Source organism: Aulonocara stuartgranti (genome assembly GCF_965226115.1).
Source record: "Aulonocara stuartgranti genome assembly, chromosome: 16".
Lineage (NCBI taxonomy): Eukaryota > Metazoa > Chordata > Actinopteri > Cichliformes > Cichlidae > Aulonocara > Aulonocara stuartgranti.
In genome coordinates, this window is record NC_138952.1 from 37,027,196 (window position 1) to 37,052,193 (window position 24,998).

The following is a 24,998-nucleotide window of genomic DNA, read 5'->3' on the forward strand; positions in this document are numbered from 1 at the left end:
CTTTATTTGAAATGATAGAAAGTAGGAGCATCAATTAGAAATGCATCTGATTCTTCATATTGTAAACTGGGCTTTGAGAACTTGGACCCCAATACAACTAATAGCACAATGTCTTTGTAAAATACAGACGCACAAAGACAAACGAGACAAGAAGCCCTGGTGTCTGTCTACGGGAGGTGGCAGAATCGAGCCACAGTGTCTGACTGATGTCTAAATGAAAGGATCAGTGTCATGATGGAGGGAACAGTCGGTCTCAAAGAACACTTACAGAATGTCCAATAACACGCTGTTTGCTCTTGGGATTGAGAAAAACAGTCAAACGAGACGTAAACTGAGGCGTTTGTAAACTGACATGGTGGAAAAGTGATCCATCTTCATCAGTCTTCCTCCTCAATCTTTAACAGCAGGTCAAGTTTTTGAACTTAAATGTGTAATTTCTTGAATTCTTATACACGATAAATGTACTTTGTTTTTCAAAAATGTATCATCAAAAGCTGTCTTATATATAATCCGGTCGTTCAGTGATGACGTGACGAATCCTACTTCCGGGCCTAAAGTAGTCTGCGTTTAATATGGCTTTTGTGTTGTTAACATGTTTAATGTTTTGTATTTTCTTCTATTTAATCTCAAAAAGCTCCTAAAACAGTCAGTGATCACTGTTGACCTCCCTCTGCTTTTATTACCGCTAATCATTAATTTAAGTTCAGTTTTTAAAACCTTAGGATGTAACTACAGCCCAGCCCATGCAGCAGTATATGAATGACTAACCTCGTATTGTGGATGGATTATCTCAGTCGTTCTCCTGGCTGAAGTTTGGTCCTTTTACAGCATCCTGCCATGCGATTACATTTGTTCCTGACCACCGAGAACACTCACGTTAACTTTTATCGAGTGGAAAAAAAGTTAGCTTGTTTATATTATGCTAACATAGCTGTGTCGCTAGCGGTCACGTAGCACATCATTATATAGCAGCTAGCCCAACTTCAGTAACCCTACAAACGTCACTGCTGTTTAGTTTCCTGTCTTCATTTATGTTGGAAGTGATAACAGAGCTGTACGTTTTAATTTGTTTCCAAAACCCCGCAGTCAGGACATGCTATATTGTATTTAGATAGAAGCTAGCGAGCTAACTCCCTGCTAACTTCTAACTCCGTTTAATGTCATAAATTCCGTTTTCATGGATGCCTGGATGTTAAACTCAATTGTTACACCTGGTAGAGCAGAACGCTGATCATTTTATTAAAGATGAAAGACTTTAGACAGTTTTTCAACTCTCAGTAATGCCACAGTGATCGTTTGATATATGGACCTGCAGCGGAGTTTAGGCCCAGACACGGCTAGTGACGTCAGACTGAACAATCGGATTGTATGTGAGCATCGGCTGTATGAGTATAGCACCTTGGATCATTGTTTTTCTATCCACCCATCATGGATCTAATTGAAGAACTAAATACAAGTATTTAATCAATACCCATACTGCTGTTGCTTCATTTAGTAGAGACACATCTTATATTACTGCATTAGAGCAAAGTTTAGCATATATTACACCCAGCACTGCCCATCAGTTCAGCAGTTTTTTAAAGGTGCACTTGTGTTTGATGTGGAGGGACACATTTAGGCTCTCATTCACGCTCATGTTTGACTCATGAAAACAATTAGAAAAATAAATCTGTTTCTTTTATTCTCCATGCGAGTCTTCATCAGGAAGCTAATTACAGTTATTGAAGTGGTCCCATCAAAAAGAGGCTTTCACTTGTGGTGTTCCACCAATGGCAAGTTTTCATCTATGAGAAGTGAATCATTGCACAAATGCAGCAAAGCCCAGTATATTTGTTGACTTTTCTTCTTCAAAGCAGCTGAAATTAAATTGTGTTACTAATTGGAAAACATAATTTGTCATATTTGTTGATAGGTGAGAAGATCTTTAATATGCCATACCCACATGACTAAACACTGACCCCATGACTAAACACTACCTGGAGTTCCATAATTATAATTCATTACAAGCTTTTTATTAGGTTTGCTGGAGAATGTGAACCCTAACTGCAAACTCAAAGCAGGCAGGGATCAAGTGAGAGTGGACCAAACATGAAATTAACCAGGCAGCAGTAAAAATAACAAAGTATATGACATAACATAGAAATACAAGGGAAGCACTGGGAGCTTGAAGACAGAAGCCAGGGAACAATAACTACAGAAATGAGACACCTGACAAGGAACACAGGAGACGAGAAACTACACACAGCATGGCTAAATCTGATGATGGCACGTGACAAACCAAAGGACATGGCACAAGAACACACTACTAACAAAATAATATGGAGAATTAACTAAACACGGAGAATACAAGGAATGTGCTGAAAGAAGGAAACACAAACAGAACTGAAACATGTAGCTGAAAATACAATAAACAAAACAAACAGAACCAAAGACCCAAACAACAAAACTCGGAGTCAAAGATCCAGGACCGTGACACTTGTGGAGCTGACAACAGTTTTTTAAAATAAACTTTAATACATTTTAATTTTTCCAGGTGTATTCATATCACCTGCGGTTGATGCTGCAGTATGTTCCTGTGATCTAGATTCAGCTTTTGATATAAATGATAATCACTAGCAGTTATTTCAAATAAAACCTTACATCATATGATTACAATTAATACATTTCATGCAAAAACGTTTCCTTAGAAAACATGACTGTTGTAGTAATGAACTGACGAGTAAAGTAAGCAAGGAAATATAACCTAGGTCCTTCAGCTGGGAAGTATCTTAATGTCAGATGTAACTGGACACACTCCTGACACTCTCTTGTAAAATCGATTAACGAGGTCATCAATAATTTAAAAACATTGATTTGCAGCAGCAGCTTTGATACTTGTTAAAGGACTGAGTCGCAGTTCTTTAAACATTTGATGATTTCTCTGATGCACTGTCCATATTGTACAAAATGCCCTCAAATGAAAACATTACAGGAATAAAATGAAGAGCAGTGCTTGCTTGCTACTGTAAAGGATTCATCATGCAGTGGCTTACATCGCAGCCTTAGGGCTTTCCCCATTTGATGCAGGAAAGTGTCAGAAATGGTCCAATTGTGACATCATCATCATGAGAAGCCCTCCAGTTTACATGTGGTGATGGAGATGTAGCCCAGCTAGAAAAAAGAGCAGTGGAAACTCATTTTTGTATGATGTAAATAATGTAGTCATGCCATTCTGGTTTAAATAAAGACGTGTCAAGCTTGCTGTTGACCTTGATCACATGACTTTCTGCATTTGCCAGTGCGTTCATGTCCATATAGCTCCATGTGTTCGGCAAACTGGCGTTACCGAAGCCAAACTGCTGGGAGTTGGACGCGACTCAGAAATCCAAAAAGCTCAGCGGTGAGTAAGGAAAGCTGAAAAAAGTGGTTAGAGGAAAAATATCAGAGGTAGCGGGACGGAAAGTCCATTAGCCGCTAAGCTAACAGCTTTAGTAGAAAAAGGGTTCGTGGCTCAAGAGTTGAGAGTTCGCCTTGTAATCAGAAGCTTGCCGGTTCGAGCCCCGGCTCCGACAGTCTCGGTCGTTGTGTCCTTGGGCAAGACACTTCACCCGTTGCCTACTGGTGGTGGTCAGTGTCCGGCAGCCTCGCCTCTGTCAGTGCGCCCCAGGGTGGCTGTGGCTACAATGTAGCTGCCATCACCAGTGTGTGGATGTGTGTGTGAATGGGTGGATGACTGGATATGTAAAGCTTTGGGGTCCTTAGGGACTAGTGAAGCGGCCATATTTTACAGTTTTTAAAATGGCAGAGACCACGGTCGTTTTATATAAACCGTCCACGGCAATTTTATGTGTATTAAATGTTTTACTAACTGTTTTTACTGGGGTTTGGTGTGTGTGTGTGTGTAGCAGATTGTTGTATTTTTATTTATTTACTTTGAATTCTTTGTAACGTGAGAGCCCGGTGTCATGATCCTGGGTCTGTTGACCCAGCGTTTTGAGTTTTAGTTTATGTAAGCCCTTCAGGTTTCCTAAGTTCATTTGTTATCATGCCTAGGTGTTTCTAGTTCTTATTATTTCCCCCTCGTGTTTCCAACTATGTTAAATCTCCCCTGCTCTTCATGCGTTTCATGTCTGTGTCTTACGTTGTCAAGTTCGGGTTGTCATGTCTATGTCTCATTATGTTTCCTGTTTTATTGTGAAGAGGTCTGGTGTTTCTGTGTTCATCGTGTTCAGTTTTACTCTCCCACTGTGACGTCATTATGTTCATGTGTGCCAGCTGTTTCCCCATGTGTTCCCACTTCCCTCATCATCCTCCTGTGTGTATTTAGTCCGTGTGCTTTCAGTCATTTGTTGTCAGGTCGTCTGCTCACCCATGTCAGTTCACTATGGTTAAGGTTTTTCATGTTTTGTTATTAGTTCACCCAGTTTAGGTTATTGTTTAGTTTTCACCGATGCCCGATTATTTTTACCCTCATTGCTAGCCTCAATAAACGGCTTGTTTTGTTTATCCACACTACGTTTTGGTCTGCGTTTGAGTCCTCCTCTGCAGCACATACGGTCTGCCCCAGCCAGACCGTGACAGTACGACCTGACCAGTATGGACTCAGCAGACCGCGAGCTCTATGAGCGTCGGGAGGCAACCTTCGCCCAAATGGAGGAAGAGCTCCGTTGGAGGCCATGGCGTACCCCCGACTACGAGCGCATTTTCCACGGGACTCGGCTAGCTCTCGGAGGTCCCAAGAGCTGCCGAAAGTCCCCGCCTGTTGCGCTGCCTGCATCCAAGCCTCGCTCGCTTCAGGTGGGAGTCCTCCGTGTGGCTTCAGGCGCTCACGCTCCAGCCTCGGTGTCACCGTTCTGTGCACCAGGGGCTCAGTCGCTCGCTCCGCCAGCTTCCTCTGCTCGAAGGAAGCGGCGTGCCCACCTCCATAAACCGGACAATGCTGAGCACCTCACGGTGGTGAGTGACAATGACTCTTATTCTCACGTCCCGTCTGACTGTAAACATGCGGTTACAGGAAAATCTGTGAACACTTCTACCAGGTCTACAACACTCAGTTCAGGTTTTGTTAAGTCTGGTTCAGTCTTCCCCAAGTCAGCTCACTCTACAACTGTTAACCCAAGGATTTCAAAAACTATTAACACAAGGACTGCTAATACTAAGACTGCAAAACATGAAGTGGACGGCGGGTTCATTTTTGATGGATCTATTTTTGTCGACCCTGAGCCTGCTGTTTCTAAGACTGTTTTTTCTGAGCCTGCTCCTTTTCCTGCTCGTGTTTCTCCTCCCGGGGCAGCTCGGGCCCGGCGTACCTCTGCACCCGTACCAGTTCCTCGGGTGGGGGAGGCTGAGGCCCAGTTGGTCCCCGCTCTGATTTCCAGGCCGGCTGAGGCTCTGTCCCTTTCTGCACCCGTACCAGCTCCTCGGGTGGGAAGGGCAGTTGCCCAGCCGTTGCCGGTGCCTGTTCCGGTCCCCAGGGTGAGGTCAGCCAGGATACAGCCCGTCTCCGCACCCGTACCTACTCCTCGGGTGGGAGTGGCTAGTGTCCGGCATGTGCCTGCACCCGTCCCTGTCTCTACTGAGGGCTCAGGAGAATTCGGTCTGCAATCCACACCGCCATCGCTACTGCATGCCTTTCAGTCATTAGCTCAGTCGTTAGCTCTGTTAGCAGCCCGGTCCGTAGCTTACATTCCTGTGCTTCCGTTAGCCCAGCCCTTAACCCACTGTGCAGCTCAGTCATTTGCTCCATCACCTGCTCAGCCTTCTGTTCAGCCGGTCGTCTCTGCACCTACTGGTCATGCCACGTCAGCTGGAGGGCCCGAGGAGCCCGTCCAGCCTCATGCCACGTCAGCTGGAGGGCCCGAGGAGCCCGTCCAGCCTCATGCCACGTCAGCGTCAGCTGGAGGGCCCGAGGAGCCCGTCCAGCCTCATGCCACGTCAGCGTCAGCTGGAGGGCCCGAGGAGCCCGTCCAGCCTCATGCCACGTCAGCGTCAGCTGGAGGGCCCGAGGAGCCCGTCCAGCCTCATGCCACGTCAGCTGGAGGGCCCGAGGAGCCCGTCCAGCCTCATGCCACGTCAGCTGGAGGGCCCGAGGAGCCCGTCCAGCAGCCTTCCTCATCAGCTGGTGGTTCCGGAGAACCACACCAGCCTCATGCCTCGTCAGCTGGAGGGCCCGAGGGGCCCGTTCAGCCACCCGTCTCCGCTGGAGGGTCCGAGGGGCCCGTTCAGCCACCCGTCTCCGCTGGAGGGTCCAAGGGGCCCGTTCAGCCTCACGCTGCGTCAGCTGGAGGGCCCGAGGAGCCTGTCCAGCCACCACCTGCAGCCGCCTCGTCGTCACCTGGTCCAGCTTCATCCGAGTCTTCATCCTCGCCTGGTCCAGCTTCATCAGAGTCTTCATCCTCGCCTGGTCCAGCTTCAGCCTGTGCTTCGCCTGGTCCAGCTTCATCAGAGTCTTCATCCTCGCCTGGTCCAGCTTCAGCCTGTGCCTCGCCTGGTCCGGCTTCATCCGAGTCTTCGTCCTCGTCTGGTCCGGCCTCTGCTTCTGCTACGCCTGGTCCGGCCTCTGCTTCGGCTACATCGTCTACGCCTGGTCCGGCCTCTGGTCCGTCTGGTCCTGCCTCAGCCTCTGCAGCCCCGTCTGGTCCTGCCTCGTCTGGTCCTGTGCCCACCGGGCCTCGGCCAGTACGCTTGACACTGGAGCACCGCCGCTGCCTTCCGCGCGGCCGGCCACCTGAACTGCTCCGTCTCCTTCGTCGCCGCCGCTGCCTTCCGCGCGGTCGGCCACCTGAACTGCTCCGTCTCCTTCGTCGCCGCCGGTGCCTTCCGCGCGGTCGGCCCCCTGAACTGTTTCCATGTCGTCGCCGCCGTTGCCGTCCGCACGGTCGGCCCCCTGAACTGTTCGGACTCTGGTGCTGCTGCCCTTTGGGTTGGCCCGCTGGACTGATTTCTGGACTGTCCTCTGTGCTTCTGGTGGTAGTTTTTGTTTTGGCCCTCCGTCCTGGACCCCCGCCGCCCACCCGTGGGGGGGCTTTTTGTTTTCATGTCTTTGGGCGTCTGGGATCCGCCCTTAAAGGGGGGGCTCTGTCATGATCCTGGGTCTGTTGACCCAGCGTTTTGAGTTTTAGTTTATGTAAGCCCTTCAGGTTTCCTAAGTTCATTTGTTATCATGCCTAGGTGTTTCTAGTTCTTATTATTTCCCCCTCGTGTTTCCAACTATGTTAAATCTCCCCTGCTCTTCATGCGTTTCATGTCTGTGTCTTACGTTGTCAAGTTCGGGTTGTCATGTCTATGTCTCATTATGTTTCCTGTTTTATTGTGAAGAGGTCTGGTGTTTCTGTGTTCATCGTGTTCAGTTTTACTCTCCCACTGTGACGTCATTATGTTCATGTGTGCCAGCTGTTTCCCCATGTGTTCCCACTTCCCTCATCATCCTCCTGTGTGTATTTAGTCCGTGTGCTTTCAGTCATTTGTTGTCAGGTCGTCTGCTCATCCATGTCTCATCCCCAGGTACCCATGTCAGTTCACTATGGTTAAGGTTTTTCATGTTTTGTTATTAGTTCACCCAGTTTAGGTTATTGTTTAGTTTTCACCGATGCCCGATTATTTTTACCCTCATTGCTAGCCTCAATAAACGGCTTGTTTTGTTTATCCACACTACGTTTTGGTCTGCGTTTGAGTCCTCCTCTGCAACACATACGGTCTGCCCCAGCCAGACCGTGACACCCGGGGGGCTAAAGTGTTACATCTAGGATTTGTTTTTTTGTGAACATTCACAGCCCTTCAAGTTGAAGTAGACAACTGGATACTACAGTGATTTATTTAGTTGTATAACAGAGTTAGTTGAATTAAGATAATGGTTACTCTGGATGTTCTTCTTAATAATAAACCGTAACTAGGGCTACAAGATGGTGATGATAACAGTGAAGAGAAAGTCACCCCAGACACGCTTTAGATCACAAGTGGCACCTACAGGGCATTGAGGCTAAATTAAGCTGGGCAAGTATGTCTATAGTAAAACAGCCAGTCATTTAAACTCTGTAGATAGCAAACAACAAGTTAAATGTTGAAAAAGAAACATTGTATAAGCCAAAACCTCAGACTGCTTTAATTACTCAGTTGCAAAGATGCATAGAACGGAGGTAAGTCCAAAACCAGGAAAAATGTTTCGGTAATATCACCGTCCGCCAATTTATTCTTATAAAATTGGTATTTTTGTGTTACAGGTAAGACGTATAGAAAGGTTTCAGTGAAGTTCTTTATATCTCAATCTGGACTGGAAATGGGGACAAAGAAGTTTACTACATGCTAAATTTCTGCCAAGTGCCCATAAAGCCCCAGGTTGTTCATGCTGCACTTGAAGTTGTCAAACTATTACTGAGTTTGTGGTTTTTAAGGCGGAAGGTTTTTAACGGGGTTAATAAGACAAAGGAACCCAGTCCAAGCCACATGCAGCCTAACACCAGCCTAAAATATGTGTTCATATATTCCTAAAACTATATGCATCTAATATTTGATAGACTTTAAAACACTAGATGCATTACTGGTCCTGTGAATGACTGCAGGGTATTCATAGTGGTACACGGGGTGTTATGGGATCCACAGAGGCCCTCTCTGTGCCTGTAAGTGGATTTTCTATGTGCTCCATTTTTGTGAGGATTGTTTATTGGCAGCACTCACCGTCTCAGCAGTTCCAGCTGTGATAGATGAGCCAGGTGGCACACTCCATCCTCTAGTTGTGCAGAGAAACTCTTATAGAAGCAGAGAGAGAGAATTGCTGCTCTATCATTTCTCATGACCTTACATGCCTGATTATGCTGCTACAGATCCCTGCCTGCTATTACTCAAACAAAGCAGATTCATTTGCATAAATGCACTTAATGATCCAATTTTCTCATCAGCGTATGCTGAAGTATATTTCTTCTAGACGTTATTGACCAAAAGCCCGATCTTTGTGCTGCGCTACACTCGTGCACTAAATACCAACGAATGTGTGTGGAACTGTTAAAGCCCTATCAGAAACAAAATGCCAGCTACAAGATGTGATTAAGATGAAGAACTTGAGAGAGGCGTCTTGGATGACAAAGTGGTTGGGTTTTTGCCGCTGCTGCTGACTGGCTGTCGGCAGGAACCTGGCCTGTGAGATCAGATAACTGTGGGGAGGAGAGAGTGTGCCAATCAACAGCAGCCACAGGCAGCACTTTACTCAGCAAGGCTGTGATACTATAGAAGAGGAGACCGTACAGAGCATAGCAGCAATTCAGCCAGACAATACAGCTCGTCTTATAGAAGATATGCTTGGTAATAATGCTGCTCGCTTCTGTAATATTGGAATGACTCATAGACTGTATATGAACAATGGATGTTGCACAGAAACACAGCACCATATTGTTTGCATGGAAGTTGGACACCTATGACTGCCTTCTTTCATCAAAGAAATCATAATCAAACACAGTTAAATAGTACATGGTTGTTACGAAGCGAAGCGTTTAAGTGCCTCGTAAAAGCTCTTCCTCTGTAAGTGCTTCCTATCTGACATTCACACACAACCATACTCTTGGAGTTAGTATCCTACAGGGATCAAGGCACCAACCTTCCAATTAGTAGGTGGCCTGCTCCACCACCTTTGCTACAGCCACAGTGTTCATTTTCCCTTTGTTGGGTGGCACAGCTCACCTGTGTCTGTGGAAACGTGGACATTAATGGAGGCATGGCATCAACAAGCATCTAATACAATCATGATTTTTAATACAGTTTTTCCTGAATTGCAAATGAACTTTAGTTCAGCCCTAAAACAAACGGTGTCCCATATTTAAATTCTTGTGTTGGGTCATTGGCCCACTATTCATCATGTCCCTCGTGACGTGAGGCGTGAAGTAAAGGTGGTGGTCGTTCCCACTAGAGGTTTTGGGTGAAACCACTGTGAGACCTCACGTTATCATACGACCTATTGCGGTCATGTGATGCACAATATGATTGGAGGTTGAGGCACGTGGGAAGGGCTGCATTGTAGGTGGCTGACAGTTGGTGTTGTAAGCCATCCACTCAATGATGGCTTCCTTTACTCCTCTTTCCAACAGTCTGCGTTCTTGGTCCAAATGTGAACATTGGTATTCTCAAAAGAGTTAGCGGTAACCTTTAGGTGCAGCTGAGTATTGCCCCGTCGGTGTGACTCTTCTATGCCGTGTGTTTCTATAATGGCTGTTTGGTTTTTCAGTGCAGGGCTCTCCTCGGTGGGCTGTACTGCTTGTGTTTGGGAGTTTGTTCCTTTGAATGTCGTGCTGATAAAATATCAGCTGCCCTCAAAGGGCTCAATTCTCACCTTGAAGTTGAAGATGTCCATAACATCTTCATAACACCTACAAAGCACAGTGCTGCTGACACAAAACATAATTCTGTTGCTTACAAAGTCGTATTGGCTGTCAGAAAAAACCATGACAGCTCCTGTCCATGAACCCAAGCTGCTGTATATTTGTGATGATTTCTGTTTACTTTGAAACTGGGTTGAAACTTTGCTCAGCTGTGTAAGAAGCTACACACTTATAAAGTACTGTGCACAAGCCTTGAGCCACCAAGCATTCTTTCATTATTTGGCAGGAAAAAAGGAAACAGGTGAAATGTTTTCCATGTGAGTTTGCTTATTTCTCATGCCTTTGCAACCATACACGGAAAATAAAATCATAATATTTGATTAATCCCTGGGTCTGAGCCACCCAGGGTCCCTGAGCAGTTATGGACTTGAATGAAAATATATATATGTAGTGACTTGCAAAAGTATTCGGCCCCCTTGAACTTTTCCACATTTTGTCACATTACAGCCACAAACATGAATCAATGTTATTGGACTTCCAGGTGAAAGACCAACACAAAGTGGTGCACACGTGAGAAGTGGAACGGAAATCATACATGACTCCAAACATGTTTTACAAATAAATAACTGCAGAGTGGGGTGTGGTAATTATTCAGCCCCCTGAGTCAATACTGTGTAGAACCAGCTTTTGCTGCAGTTCCAGCTGCCAGTCTTTTAGGGTCTGTCTCTACCAGCTACAGACTGAAATCTTTGCCCATTCTTCTTTGCAAAACAGCTCCAGCTCAGTCAGATTAGATGGGCAGCGTTTGTGAACAGCAGTTTTCAGATCTTGCCACAGATTCTGGATTGGATTTAGATCTGGACTTTGACTGGGCCAGTCTAACACATGGATATGTTTTGTTTTAAACCGTTCCATTGTTGCCCGGGCTTTATGTTTAGGGTTGTTGATGCTGGAAGGTGAACCTCCGCCCCAGTCTCAAGTCTTTTGCCGACTCCAAGAGGTTTTCTTCCAAGACTGCCCTGTATTTGGCTCCATCCATCTTCCCATCAACTCTGATCAGCTTCCCTGTCCCTGCTGAAGAGAAGCCCCCCCAGAGCATGATGCTGCCACCACCATATCTGACAGTGGGGATGGTGTGTTCAGAGTGATGTGCAGTGTTAGTTTTCCACCACACATAGCTTTTTGCATTTTGGTCTCATCTGAGCAGAGCAGCTTCTTCCACATGTTTGCTGTGTCCCCACATGGCTTGTGGCAAACTGCAAACGGGACTTCTTCTGGTTTTCTGTTAACAATGGCTTTCTTCTTGCCACCATAAAATGGTAAATTACCATAAAGGCCAACTTTGTGCAGTGCACGACTAATAGTTGTCCTGTGGACAGATTCCCCCACCTGAGCTGTAGATCTCTGCAGCTCGTCCAGAGTCACCATGGGCCTCTTGGCTGCATTTCTGATCAGCGCTCTCCTTGTTCGGCCTGTGAGTTTAGGTGGACGGCCTTGTCTTGGTAGGTTTACAGTTGTGCTGTACTCCTTCCATTTCTGAATGATGGCTTGAACAGTGCTCCGTGGGATGTTCAAGGCTTGGGAAATCTTTGTGTAGCCTAAGCCTGCTTTGAATGTCTCAGTAACTTTATCCCTGACCTGTCTGGTGTGTTCTTTGGACTTCATGGTGTTGTTGCTCCCAATATTCTCTTAGACAACCTCTGAGGCCGTCACAGAGCAGCTGTATCTGTACTGACATTAGATTACACACAGGTGCACTCTGTTTAATCATTAGCACTCATCAGGCAAAGTCTATGTGCAACTGACTGCACTCAGACCAAAGGGGCTGAATAATTATGCACACCCCACTTTGCAGTTATTTATTTGTAAAAATGTTTTGAATCATGTCTGATTTTGGTTCCACTTCTCATGTGTGCACCACTTTGTGTTGGTCTTTCACGTGGAATTGCAATAACATTGATTCATGTTTGTGGCTGTAATGTGACAAAATGTGGGAAAGTTCAAGGGAGCCGAATACTTTTGCAAGACACTGTATTTATGGTATTGCTGCCCCTCATTCTCCCTGCTTGCAGATATATGTGTGTATGTGGGTGTGTGTGTGTGGATGCAGGTGTTTCTGAGAGCACCTGTTTACAGGCACCTTCAGGCCTGGTGAGTGTGGCCCTGGCAGGTGATTGGCCACACCTGAAGACCATGACACACCTGTAGGTGATCAAGCCTCATCGGAGGAGCTACTTGAGAGTGTGGTGGAGCTCTCTCTAGGGATGGGTACCCGTTATGGCACCGGTTCTGACATAAACGGTAGTAACCAGACCGAAAAGCAGCGCACATTTCGGTGCTTTTTTTTCCTGAGATGTCATATACTTTGGATTCCAGCCAATCATTTTACCTTTGCAAGCACAGTAGGCGGGCCCAGGTACGTACGTTCTTTTAGAGCAGAGCTACAGATTAAAAATGCCCAAGGCGAAGCGGTCAAAAGTCTGGCTGTACTTCACAGCAAAAGATGCAAACTCAGCAGCAACAAGTGCTTTAAGCTGATACTGTGATACTGTCAAAGGAGGTAACACCTCAAATCCGATGAAACACCTGGCGACGCATAGCGTTTTTTTAAAAGCCGAGAAATGCGCCGTATTTGATAGCTTGCTGCGAGACCTCACACCGAGCGCATCTACTGCGGGTGTGGTGCCTGTTATCGGACCCGGAGTTTGCAACATCCCCCAAAAACCCGAAGAGGAGAGTCCTGGCCCCTAGCCCTGCCAGTGTAGCAGAAATGATGAGGATGATGATGCAGCAGCAGCCGTTCTTCTCTGCGTGAGGAGCTTAATGTTGTTCGTGTGTAATTTACGTTGAGTAGGCTAACCACGTTATTACATTAATGCATGTAAGGTGAACTAGCAAACATCATCATAGCTACATGCGGCTGTCTTCTTGTTTGATGGCAGATACTCCCTTCACCCTGGCAAAAAGGCTAAAATGACCAAAGAAAAAGTGGAAATCAGTTTCAAAACTACCGGTTTGGTACTGGTATCGGATAAAACCTAAACGATACCCATCTCTAGCTCTCTCCAATGCTGGATCATTGCATGGCTTCATGTTAGTCTCTTGACTAGTTATCCAGTGCAGTCTGCTGCATTGTGGTGTGTCTGACTGCTGCCTCTCTGTTATTTCCCAGGAGAAGCGTGGAGACGAGAGGGCAGGGAGCACGGGGTGCTCAGACACTGAGGAGCGGAGACAGGAACACTAACACTGGGAAGAGGAGACGTCACGGGAGTCGGGAATGCACTGAGGATTTATTGTTATGTTTTTCCATTCACTGTAAATAAATGCACTGCTTATACACAGAGCTCCGCGCCTGGGTCCTCCTTCCTCACATCCCCACGGTTGACCATCGTCAACCGTGACACAAGGACTTGTGTCAGGCTTTGTTTCTCTCCTGTGTTCCACATGTCACGTCTAGTCACCCTTGTCTCTATGTTCATGCATCAGTCCTGCATTTGGGTTCACACCCATCCTGCCACAGCACTCTACATGACCATAGCTGGACTGGCCATTGGGCATACCGGGCATTTGCCCGGTGGGCCGCTGGCGATTTTTTGTTTTTATGGGCCGATGGATTTTCTTTTTTTTTAGGAAGGGTATATATAATGAAAGGTGTTGGATTGGCCAATTGGTCATGATCGAATCTGGGCTGGACCAATTACAGCCGAGGAGGCCGGATGCACCCTCCCCCTTGTTTAGCAATCAAGTGATTTTCGTGCATTGCATGCCGGGAACTCGTGGCAAAACAATCCAAGTACCGCATCAAATGCAAGCATTTCCAGCACCGCAAAACGTTCATTCTCCGGTTCCAATACCTTCTTGTTTTTTCTTTGCCGCACAAAAAAGGAATATACAAAACAAAAGGAGAACAATGCCAGTCCGTACAAAGACAGACTCGACGAAAAGACAAAGAAAAGATACGAGGAAAAAATCAAAGGAGTGAAAGGGTCAGACCCTTACGGGCACACAGAGTGGACAAAATACATTAGCGTGCTGCCCAACTTTCACCACGCTCAGATTTATAATCATACGGTTCTTGGAGTGAGTGCATACACTCGTGAAGTTTAGTAACTTCAGGTCACTGCAACAAGCCCAGGTACAGTTTACCGCCGGATGGGTACAGGACCTTGAAATGCACCGTGTAGAACGAAAGACCATCGTACGAACAAAGGTAAGTTTACCAGTCTCACAAATCGTTGTCATAAATACACATTCGTTAACCGTTTATTAATAGGACCTTTGAGCTCAACGGTAATTAATTAGTAGTGGAAATAATTTCTGGTTCGTTACAGAAATGTAGCAGTGACAATAATACTGTATGCTGTAATCGTACTGGACAATTAGTGATACAAAACAACTGTTTTATCCTGTGAATAAAAGTATATGTTTTTGTCAATGTACCATAATAACAGAAGCGAAACACAATATTGTGTCAGGACAATTCACTATTTATGCACAATAAACACAATAAATAAAGGAGCATAGCGCGACAATTTCTGTTCAGCGCCAGACTTGCTTGTAACCTATATCACCAGTTATGTTATGAAAATGACGTATTAACTACTACAAAACTCTGACCTTTGTGGGAATGCTTGGAGCAGACTAACATGTGAGCTGGAGTGTTCTGGGACGTTATATTTGGTATATCCAGACCATCCGTCGCCTCTTACTTCGGAAACATGGCTTAAAAAATTTCTCTTCAACGACGTAATCCGATAAAAAAAAAACGATCTCTTTACCCGTCGGCTTCCCGTGGCTGTCATGCGACCGGCTATTGCAGTTAATAATACAACAGCTTCTTGCCATTTTTGTGTTTCTTTTTATTGCTGTGTAACTGAGTTCAATTGAAAGCCTGCGTGCGCTAGTACCTCTTGCCACGAGTTCCCAGAATCCTTTGCGGTTTTACCCCTGAATGACGTCACATTTATCCTGGTGGGCCGGTCTCTAGTCAAAATGCCCGGGCCGATTTTTTCTCCCAGTCCAGCCTTGTACATGACACATAGATCTCTCTGGTCCTGTGACACACCCACACACAGGATGCCAAAGGAAAAGGTAGGAATAAAGAAAGAACTGACAGATGACAAGGCAGGGTAAGTAGAACTGAACCTAAGCACAAGAGACAGGAAGCTACCAAAATAAAACAGTAAATAACTAACATTGAACATATATGTACCAGAGGTGGAACACAACATTTCTATCTTACAACATCACATATCGAACGAGGGAAAGGTAAAACAGTGACAAACTGTATTTTTAGTATCGGTGCAGTATTCACTGTTCTGAATATCTAAATTAATGTTAATGGTGTAACATGTAAAAGCTTTACAAGATCACATTCAATGTTTATGTTTATGCTTTTCATGTAACATGTGGAAGAACATGGATTGTAAGTAAGGAGTCAAAATACAAAGTGCAAAACTAAACTATTGAGTTCTTCCCAAGCAAATGGAAAAATCATGAATATGATGAAAGACACACTGAAAACCCTACGAGGCTGGTGACTAAAATACTTTTTGGTTCATTTGACATAAACTGAAAAAAGTGATATTGGCTCCTTTTAGATACAGCATATTTTATTTTGGTATATCTTTTTAATTCAAATGAACAATTCCTGTCTACATATATAAGTCGAGTAACTCCAGAATACATTCCCTGCGTTATAATCCAATTAATTTTAGTTAACACATTGAACAGTCACAGCTTGCAAATAGACCAGTCAGTCATTGAAGAACTTGCATCTGCACTGTGTGCATCTAATCCTGTGTATACATCAGTAGGTAAAGGCTGTCCCCTAGCAACATCCTTTAAGCGCAAAAATTTCTACAAGGAACATTTTTTTTTCCAACAATATCTTTATTGCATTTCAAAATTACATACAGAAATTGGAGTACTTCCACAGCAAAGGAAACATCCAGGGCAGCTAAATTATTGTATAACAGTCAATCGCCCTCCCTTGCAAATCAGACACTTATAAGATGTTAGAGAGCAACAGTTAAGTGGAAGTACAAACTATATGACCTGTAAATAATAACTTAGTCAAACAAAGGAAAAGGAAAACACAACCCCCCCCCCAAAAAAAAAAAAAAAAAAAAAAAAAAAAAAAATATATATATATATATAATAACAATAAGCTTCTCTATTTCCAAGGGTTGCTCAACATCAACTCGGTTACACTATTGTGCATGGTTCAAAGTTACAAACTCAAATGTACAATTCACACAGCATTAAAGATCAAGTATAAAAGAGATTAATTTAGGAAACTGCAGAGGACCACCAACATTTACACCCCATCCGCCCCATCCACCATACTGCCAAGATCCATATTTCCCATATATTGCATAAAGGGACCCCAGATGTTTTGAAAAAGTGGTAGTTTCCCCTTGATAATGTAAGTAATTTTTTCCATAGGTAAAGTTGTGGACAATTCCTTAATCCAGTTAATGTATTTTGGTTAACTGGTCTTCCTCCATGAGAGTGCTATGACTCTTTTTGCCAGCAGTAGACATAAGTCCAGGGCGGTAATTACCTTTCTAGACATAAGATGTCCATCAGGATATAACCCTAAAATAAAAAGTTTAGGGTCAAGAGCTAGTTGTGTACCCAATATAATATCCAGAGCTTGTTTAATCTCTTTCCAAAACCGTTGTACTTTATTGCATTGCCAGACACAGTGGAAAAACGTCCCTTTCTCCTCTCCGCACCTGAAACACAAGTCTGGGATATCACCATTATACTTATTAAGCTTTTCTGGAGTCACATACATCCTCATTAGCCAATTATATTGCAATACTTTGAGACGAGTATTGGTAGTTTGTGTTTGTGCTTCAGCACATGCCTCCTCCCAGTCTTCGGAGGATAAGTCCTCCTGTAAATCTTCCCTCCAGGCATTAAGTTTTCCTAAAGAAGATTCAGGGGAACCCTCTACTAACATATTATATAATTTGGAGATTATTCCCTTTCCAAAGTAATCTCTTTTCATTTCTGTTTCCAAAGTGGAAAACGGAGGGATTGACAAACACTGATTTTGAGATGATCTAATAAAGTTTCTCACTTGTAGATATTTAAATCGGTGTTTGCATGGGATATCATACTTGGAAATCAACTCCTCAAATGACATCAAAATCTCACCCTCTGATCCCACGAGATCCCCTATTGTCTTTAAGCCTTTGTCAGCCCACTTCCCAAAACCAGGGTCTGCTCTGCCAGGAGGGAAAAATTGATTACCCCATATTGGGCTAAAGCGTGCGAAAGAGGTGGGTTCACCCAGGTACTTTTTAACCTGATACCAGATCATAATCATATTTCTGACTATAGGATTTTTTGTCTTTTTTTTCAACATTTTGACTTTTGCTGAGTATAGGTACTGGGGAAGGGGGAGAGGTACTGAACTGTTTTCCATATTTGTCCAAGGCGGGGGGGATTTATCTGTAAAATAATACATCATAGTCCTCAATTGGGCTGCCCAATAGTACCAAAGTGGATTGGGACATTTGAGGCCTCCTCTTTCATACGGTAAGTACAAGAGTGATAAACGGAGCCTTGGTCGTCTATCATTCCACAAAAAAGTACAAAAATTGTCTTCAGGTGTGAAAATAAGTTAGCAGGGGGTGACAATGGGATGTTCTGGAACAGGTACAAAAGTTTGGGCATTACGTTTAATTTAAGAACATTAATTCTCGCTATAAGTGACAAGGGCAAGGGCTTCCATCTATCTAGGGATGAGGTGATTGAGTCTACCATAGGGGTGTAGTTAGCTCCAACAATGTCTCTCAAACATGGCACTATCTTAATCCCCAGATAGGTAAAACAGTCTACCATTTTGAATTGGAAAGAATTTCCAGCACCCTCTCTCTCTTCTGAGTTAAGTATCATTAATGAAGATTTTTCTTTGTTCACTTTATATCCTGATATCCGTCCAAATATGTGTAGTAGATCCAACAAGGCTGGGATAGACTCCTTCAGCTTTTCCAAGAAAAGAATAACATCATCTGCAAATAAAGCAATTCTGTATTCCTGTTGGTTTACTGATAGACCAGTTATGCTCTTATGGGACCGCCTTGATACACCTATAACAAAGGAGGAGATATCTATAGCAATAGACCATTTGAAAACAGGTAAAGCCCCAGGCCCAGATGGGCTGCCGACAGAAATTTATAGGGAATGTAAAACTAAACTGCTGTCCCCTCTTTTTGACATGTTTTCGGATTCATTTGAAAAGGGAATCCTTCCGGTCTCATTAAGAGGAGCCCTGATAACTTTATTGCCCAAACCTGGTAAACCGTGCAATAAATGTGGTAACCTAAGACCAATAAGTCTTCTTAATGTGGATCTAAAGATACTTTGCAAAATTTTGGCTCGAAGACTGGAGAGATTTTTACCTGATCTAATTACCTGTGATCAGAATGGGTTTATTGCGGGTAGACAGGGATTTCATAATGTGAGAAGAGTGTTGGATATTCTTCATAGTCAGGAGGGAAAACCGGACACTGCTCTACTATCATTAGATGCCGAAAAGGCCTTTGATAGAGTTGAGTGGCCCTATTTATTTGAAATATTAAAAAGATTTGGCTGTGGGGATAATTTCTGTCGGTGGATTAGACTTTTATATAATGAGCCATATGCTGAAATACTGACAAATGGAATTATATCTAAACCGTTTGAAATTAAACGGGGCTGTAGGCAAGGGTGCCCTTTGTCCCCTTTATTGTTTATTTTAGCAATCGAACCGTTTGCCATTGCGGTGCGGTCCCACAAGGAACATTTTAAAGTTGTAGAGCCTGCAGAGTATGTGTTGGATGTTCCAGTTTTAAAGGTTTTACAGCAGCTTTTCAGTGATTGCCACGTTCTTGCTAAGGTTTTGGATGGTAGTCGCCTAACAGAACAAAGTGGGGAAGAAGTGATTTACAGGTCTTTTAGGGAGGGATTGTTTTGCAAAGAAAGCAGTTTTTTATCAGCAGGTGAATTGCGAGTGTTACTAAATTTGTATATTGACGATTTTGAGATTTGCAATCCACTTGGCACTTCCCGTAAAAAGCACAAAATCTGTGCCATATATTGGACTCTTAGCAATTTACCACCTGCTTGCCATTCATCACTGACTTCCATTTATCTGGCTTTACTCTGCAAGTCTGAGGATGTAAAGACATATGGATATGAAAAGATTCTAGAGCCGTTGTTGAGTGATCCTGTTACTTTGGAAAGTCAAGGGATTTTTATTGCACATCTTGGAGAATTTGTCAGGGGCACAATACAGTGAGTCATAGCAGATCATTTAGGAGCACACAGTATTTCTGGATTTATTGAGAGTTTTTCAGGTGAATACTTTTGCAGATTTTGTGAGGCCAAAAGATCTGATATTCAAGAAACAGAGGTTAGTTCAGGTGTGTTTACTCTGAGAAGCAAAGAGACACATGAAATGCATGTAAGTTCTGCACAGAGTTCTGCAAAACCATGTCACGGTGTTAAAAGACGGTGTGTTTTCTCCGCACATCTCTCCCATTTCAGTGTTAGCAGTGGATATCCTCCAGATATTACACATGACATTTTTGAGGGCATATTACCAGTTGAGTTGGGATACTGCCTGAATATCTTAATTTTGAAAAAATATTTTACACTTGACAGTGAGTCCATTCTGACATTTCCCTACAAATGGGCAGACAAGAGTAATCGCCCTCATGCTATTCCCAGGACTTTCATGCAGAACAAAAGCATTGGAGGAAATGCTCATGAAAACTGGAGTCTCTTACGATTCCTTCCATTGTTGGTGGGAGACTTGGTACCTCCAGATGAAACAGCTTGGCAGGTAATTTTGGACCTAAAGGACATTGTTGAACTAGTTGTTGCACCAGCACACACAGAACAATCAATTGCTTTCCTTAAGTCTCGAGTCTCCGACCACAGATGTAGGTTGAAAGAGCTGTTTCCAGGACTGAAGCTGTTACCAAACATCCTTTTGTGGAGCATTATCCACAGATGATTAAAGTCTTTGGGCCACTTGTTGGCATGTGGACCATGAGGTTCGAGGCAAAGCACAGTTTTTTCAAACAGGTTGTTCGTCACACACAAAATGTGCTACTGTCACTGAAACATCAGTTCATGATGGCATACCACTTGGAGTCTGTCACAGCGGTAACTCTCATGCTCCCTAATACAATTATCTATCCATCCATCCTTTTCAGGGTCGCGGGGGGCGCTGGAGCCTATCCCAGCTGTCATAGGGCGAGAGGCGGGGTACACCCCGGACAGGTCGCCAGTCTGTCGCAGGGCCAACACACAGGGACAGACAACCATTCGCACCTAGTGGCAATTTGGATTATCCAATTAACCTATCCCCACAAGCTGCATGTCTTTGGACGGTGGGAGGGAACCCACGCAAACACGGGGAGAACATGCAAACTCCACACAGAAAGACCCCGGCCTGATGGTGGAATTGGACTCAGGACCTTCTTGCTGTGAGGCAACGGTGCTAACCACCGTGCTACCGTGCTGCCTATAAAATTATAGGCAAAGTATTTTCATTTTTTTTCTCCTAATATCTTTAAAAATCAGATTGAAGAATGGCAGAGCAGCTGAAGCTGAGAGTCATCGTGGCAGATGATGATTTTAGGAGACTTGACGTTCCATCAGGGATGCCGAGAACTTTGACTGATGAGCACAATTCGCCAAGCATTTGGAATTGAAAGAGACTTTCGTATTCAATTCATGGAGCCTGACTTTAACAATGAGTTTATGAACATAATGCAAGACATCCAAGACCGAAGTACAATCAAACGCGTGTACATGGCAAATCTGGATACAAGTGCATCTTTGTCAAAGCAGTATCCCGCATGCTGTCTTGACTCATCTGCAAGTCCAGAAAGTATTCAAAGAAACTCCAGTCTCTCATCGTCTTCTTCCAACTCAGACAGCACCATAATTCTACCACAGTCAGACAGTGAGCTGAGATCATGTGCATGGCCTCGCGAGTTTACTATTCCTCGATTTTCATTCAATGTAGAGGTGCAACTTCAGCGTGGAAATGAGACCTTCAGAGAAACTGGAACTTGGCTCAAGATTACTCCAGGTGTTAAATCTGACATCTTAGAGAAGCTAGCTGAGGCGATTTTTCAGTTTACTGCTTATCCTCAAAATTACCAAATAGATGAAGTTGCAGGGGCACTGATCAAAACATGTCCTTGTCTGCGAGAGCCATCTGCCACAGGTTACTATGGCTGGATGATTAGCCTGAAATATAAGATGGCTAATTACAGGACAAAGATGCGCAACATCGGCTGTCCTGAAGTGACTATAAATGCTTTGAAAAACAAATCCAGTGATGATTGCCTCCCAGCCAAAAATGTTAAGAAACCTAAAAAGGTCAATTTTTGTCCAGCTGGCGAAACGGATGACAGTCTAGAAAACATCAGGGTTGAGCTTTTGACCGGCGTCAGACGAAGAAACAGTGCCTCAGATGTAAGACAGAAGATGTCACGAACATTTTCCTACCGTAGACAAGAGGTGGTGCTGGGGAGTTCAAAGCTAGGTGGCCTGCACTTTTCCAGATTAATGAGGTAAAGGCATGCTTTTGTTGCTGAGTGCTCTTTTCAGTAATTCCTTATGTTATACATTAACTAATCTGGGCCACTTGGATTAAGACGAGTCCAAATACAGGTATAAAGAGGCTGGCATTCATAGTGACTGTGTCGTTAAATTCTTGACCTGTGTACCGTACAGAGTATTTATTTGAGCAGCACTTAACATATGTGTATGAAAAACATAAGTGACATAAAGGGTAGAAACATGAATAAAATTAATTTTTGATTTTTCTTATAAATGCAAAAATATTTGATTATTTAAGTAAGTTTGCACTACATATAGGGCCCAAACTATTTTATAGTGAGTTTGATTATTGAAATGGTTGATTAATCATCTCAATAATTAATAGAGTGAGATTGAGTGTAATCAGATTATCAATTGTGAATGAACCTAAAACCTTTTTTTAGCTATTAGTTTTTAGTTAGCCTCAGATTGTTTAAAGCATGTGCTAAACAGATGTAAATTAAAAATGTGATGTGTGATGAACAGACTTTGTTGCTCATAAGATAAAAAATAAATGGTCAAGTTAAAACCCCTAAGACCTCTCATCTATTGTCATCACCATCATAGCCAACTCCTAAACTGTTTAAGACATCCAGGATAAAAGATAAAAAAAAACTTGTGAAAGTGAAATGAAAAACAGGAATTTAGTTGGTGTGAGTTAAGAGGATGCGGAGCGTAGGGTTAGATGGAGGTGGATCGTTCACTGTGGTGATCCCTGAAGGAAAGAGCCAAGAGAAAGAGGATTAGAGAGCAAACAAATTGAGGTTTGTGTGCATACATGAGTCTTTACGGTACCCACAGAACCTCCGAAGTACAACCACAGATGAGCTTTAACAGCAGGTATCACACGTATTTATAGTCTATGGTCACACATGGGTAATGTTCGTTTCTCAATTCTGTTACAGCTAAATTGTTGGTGTAAATTAAAAAGGTTTCAGAAAGTAGAAAATGAGAGCCTTTCAATTGGGGTACCATATGATACACTAGATACCAGAGTAAATGTACACTGTGTGACCATCAGCAGCTTAGAGTAGAGACAGTCACAATTTTGCAGAGCAATTTCAGAGATGTTTGGGGCTTACATGGCAAGCATGCTTTTAGTTGCACCTCTAAATTTTCTCTGCTCTCTGTTGCTGACGGCAGAGTTCTGCCCCGCTGACCCCACAGGTGAGACACTCCCACCAGTGGACAAAGAGCGCAGGAAAATGTGTTGCCAACCACCTGAAACAGACAAATATCTGCTTTTTAAAACCCTTTAAACCCGTTAAATGGACTGATGCCTTTCATTTCTTCTTTGATTAACAGTAGTAACATCCTTCGTGCACTGTATACTAACCCACATGCTAATCATGCTTTATGAAGTGATGGCAATTGCATTGTAGCATTTAATGAAGAAATAACAAAATAATCATACCAATGATTAAGCACCAGTCTTCTTTTTTTCTCTGTGTGTGTGGTGTGTGTGTGATGCAGGTAAATGCTGAATTCCAGCGTATCACTTCAACTGGAGATGACCTTCGCGGCACAGACAGAATTACACCTCGGCTGATGACAGTTTTCCAGAAGAAGGGCGGTGTTTCTGGGCAGAAACTTGCCCACCACTTGCACATCATGCAAGAGGTAAATGTGAATATTGTAAATTCTATTAGGATTTCTTTTGTCTTAAGCGGCAGGTCACTGGTGAGTCCAATAAGCCATTTTAGGTGACCGGCCAAGCAATCTAAATTTTGAAATTTCATATATAAATTTTATTTACTATGTTTGAACTGACATTATGATAAGATTTACTTATTGCGAATGTCAGACATTGTTTTTTTTCCAAATTGGTTTAATCAGCAACTCTCTTTAAACAGGCTGAAAGTGATGTTAACGTGAAAAGGGAAGCAGTTCTCAGGGCGCTTTGATCTGCCCTGGTGAAGAGGACGGAAGCCTTATTCGGGAGTACTTAGTAAGTCGTTTAAGTCATTGTAAGCAAGTCATCTATACACACGCTTTTTAGATAGATATTTGTGTGTGTGTGTGTGTTACACACACACACAAACGACTAGATTGGAATTTAATTGTAGAGTTAATTGTTTTTTCTTTTACCTTTTTATTAAACGTTTAGGACATTGAAGGAGATGATATCCAGAGAGACCTGAAGAAGCACACCATGGGCATTTATGTCATCAACAGGGAGGATGGACAAAATGGACATTATGATGACATATTTGTTGAAGGGGAGATAGTCATGGACAACATTGGATCTCCGGCCCAAGCTTGTGCATTGATGCTTGGAGTAATCTATGCACTAAACCTAACCTTCCCCAAGGAATTGAGGCACTATTATGAATTCATTCAGAAAGTGTTGATGGGATTGGATGGGGAAAAGCTCTCCCCCAAAGTCCTTGGGCTGAAGAACAAAATTGCTACTGGATAGGAAGATTTCTAAAACCACACATCCAGAGAATGCTGTTATGTAAATTACCGATGACTGGTGCTCTTGTGAATAGGAGTGAAACTCTTGTATAACCATCATTCGTTCTCACGTTCTGTGTTATGTTTTGATTGAACATTTGAAGAGCAACTTTGTAATTATTCAGTTTACCGAAGCAATTTTTCTTTATTCCAGTCCTTGATAGCTGCTGTCCTGCGTATAATCAGTGTTAACTCACCCGATTTAATAAAAACAAAACATGCATGATTACCACACTGCAGCACACTGGTAACACTTTAAAGACTATTAATTGTTTTGAAGCGAGTATGTTAGGTCAGAAAACATTCAGAATCCTCAAGGAAGGACTAGAATGGAAAGACAGTGGTCAATAAGCAGTAAGGAACAGGTTAGTCTGCTCCAAGCATTCCCACAAAGGTCAGTCTTCTGTTGTAGTTATTACGTAATTTATCATAACACAATTGTTGATGTAGGTTACAAGTAAGTCTTATATTGATTTGAATTGAATTCGTTGCTATGCTGCTTTGTTCACTGTGGCTTTGCGGGCTAATGTTTGTTGTGTTTTGTAGGAAAACCGGCCTACAAAATGTAGGAATGTGATCCAGACTGGGCCCCTCTATCAGCCTGGGTCATACTGAGTTTAAAGCTGCTACCACAGCCAGATT

General features: G+C 43.5%; 1 long non-coding RNA gene across 1 annotated transcript; it reads left to right on the forward strand.

Moving 5' to 3' along the window:
* The first annotated feature begins 21,695 nt into the window (after positions 1 to 21,695).
* Positions 21,696 to 24,398, forward strand: LOC309690715. The gene is made up of 4 exons (XR_014271799.1): positions 21,696 to 21,871; positions 23,373 to 23,519; positions 23,753 to 23,847; positions 24,007 to 24,398. It is a non-coding gene; the product is annotated as an uncharacterized lncRNA (long non-coding RNA).
* Positions 24,399 to 24,998: the final 600 nt, after the last annotated feature.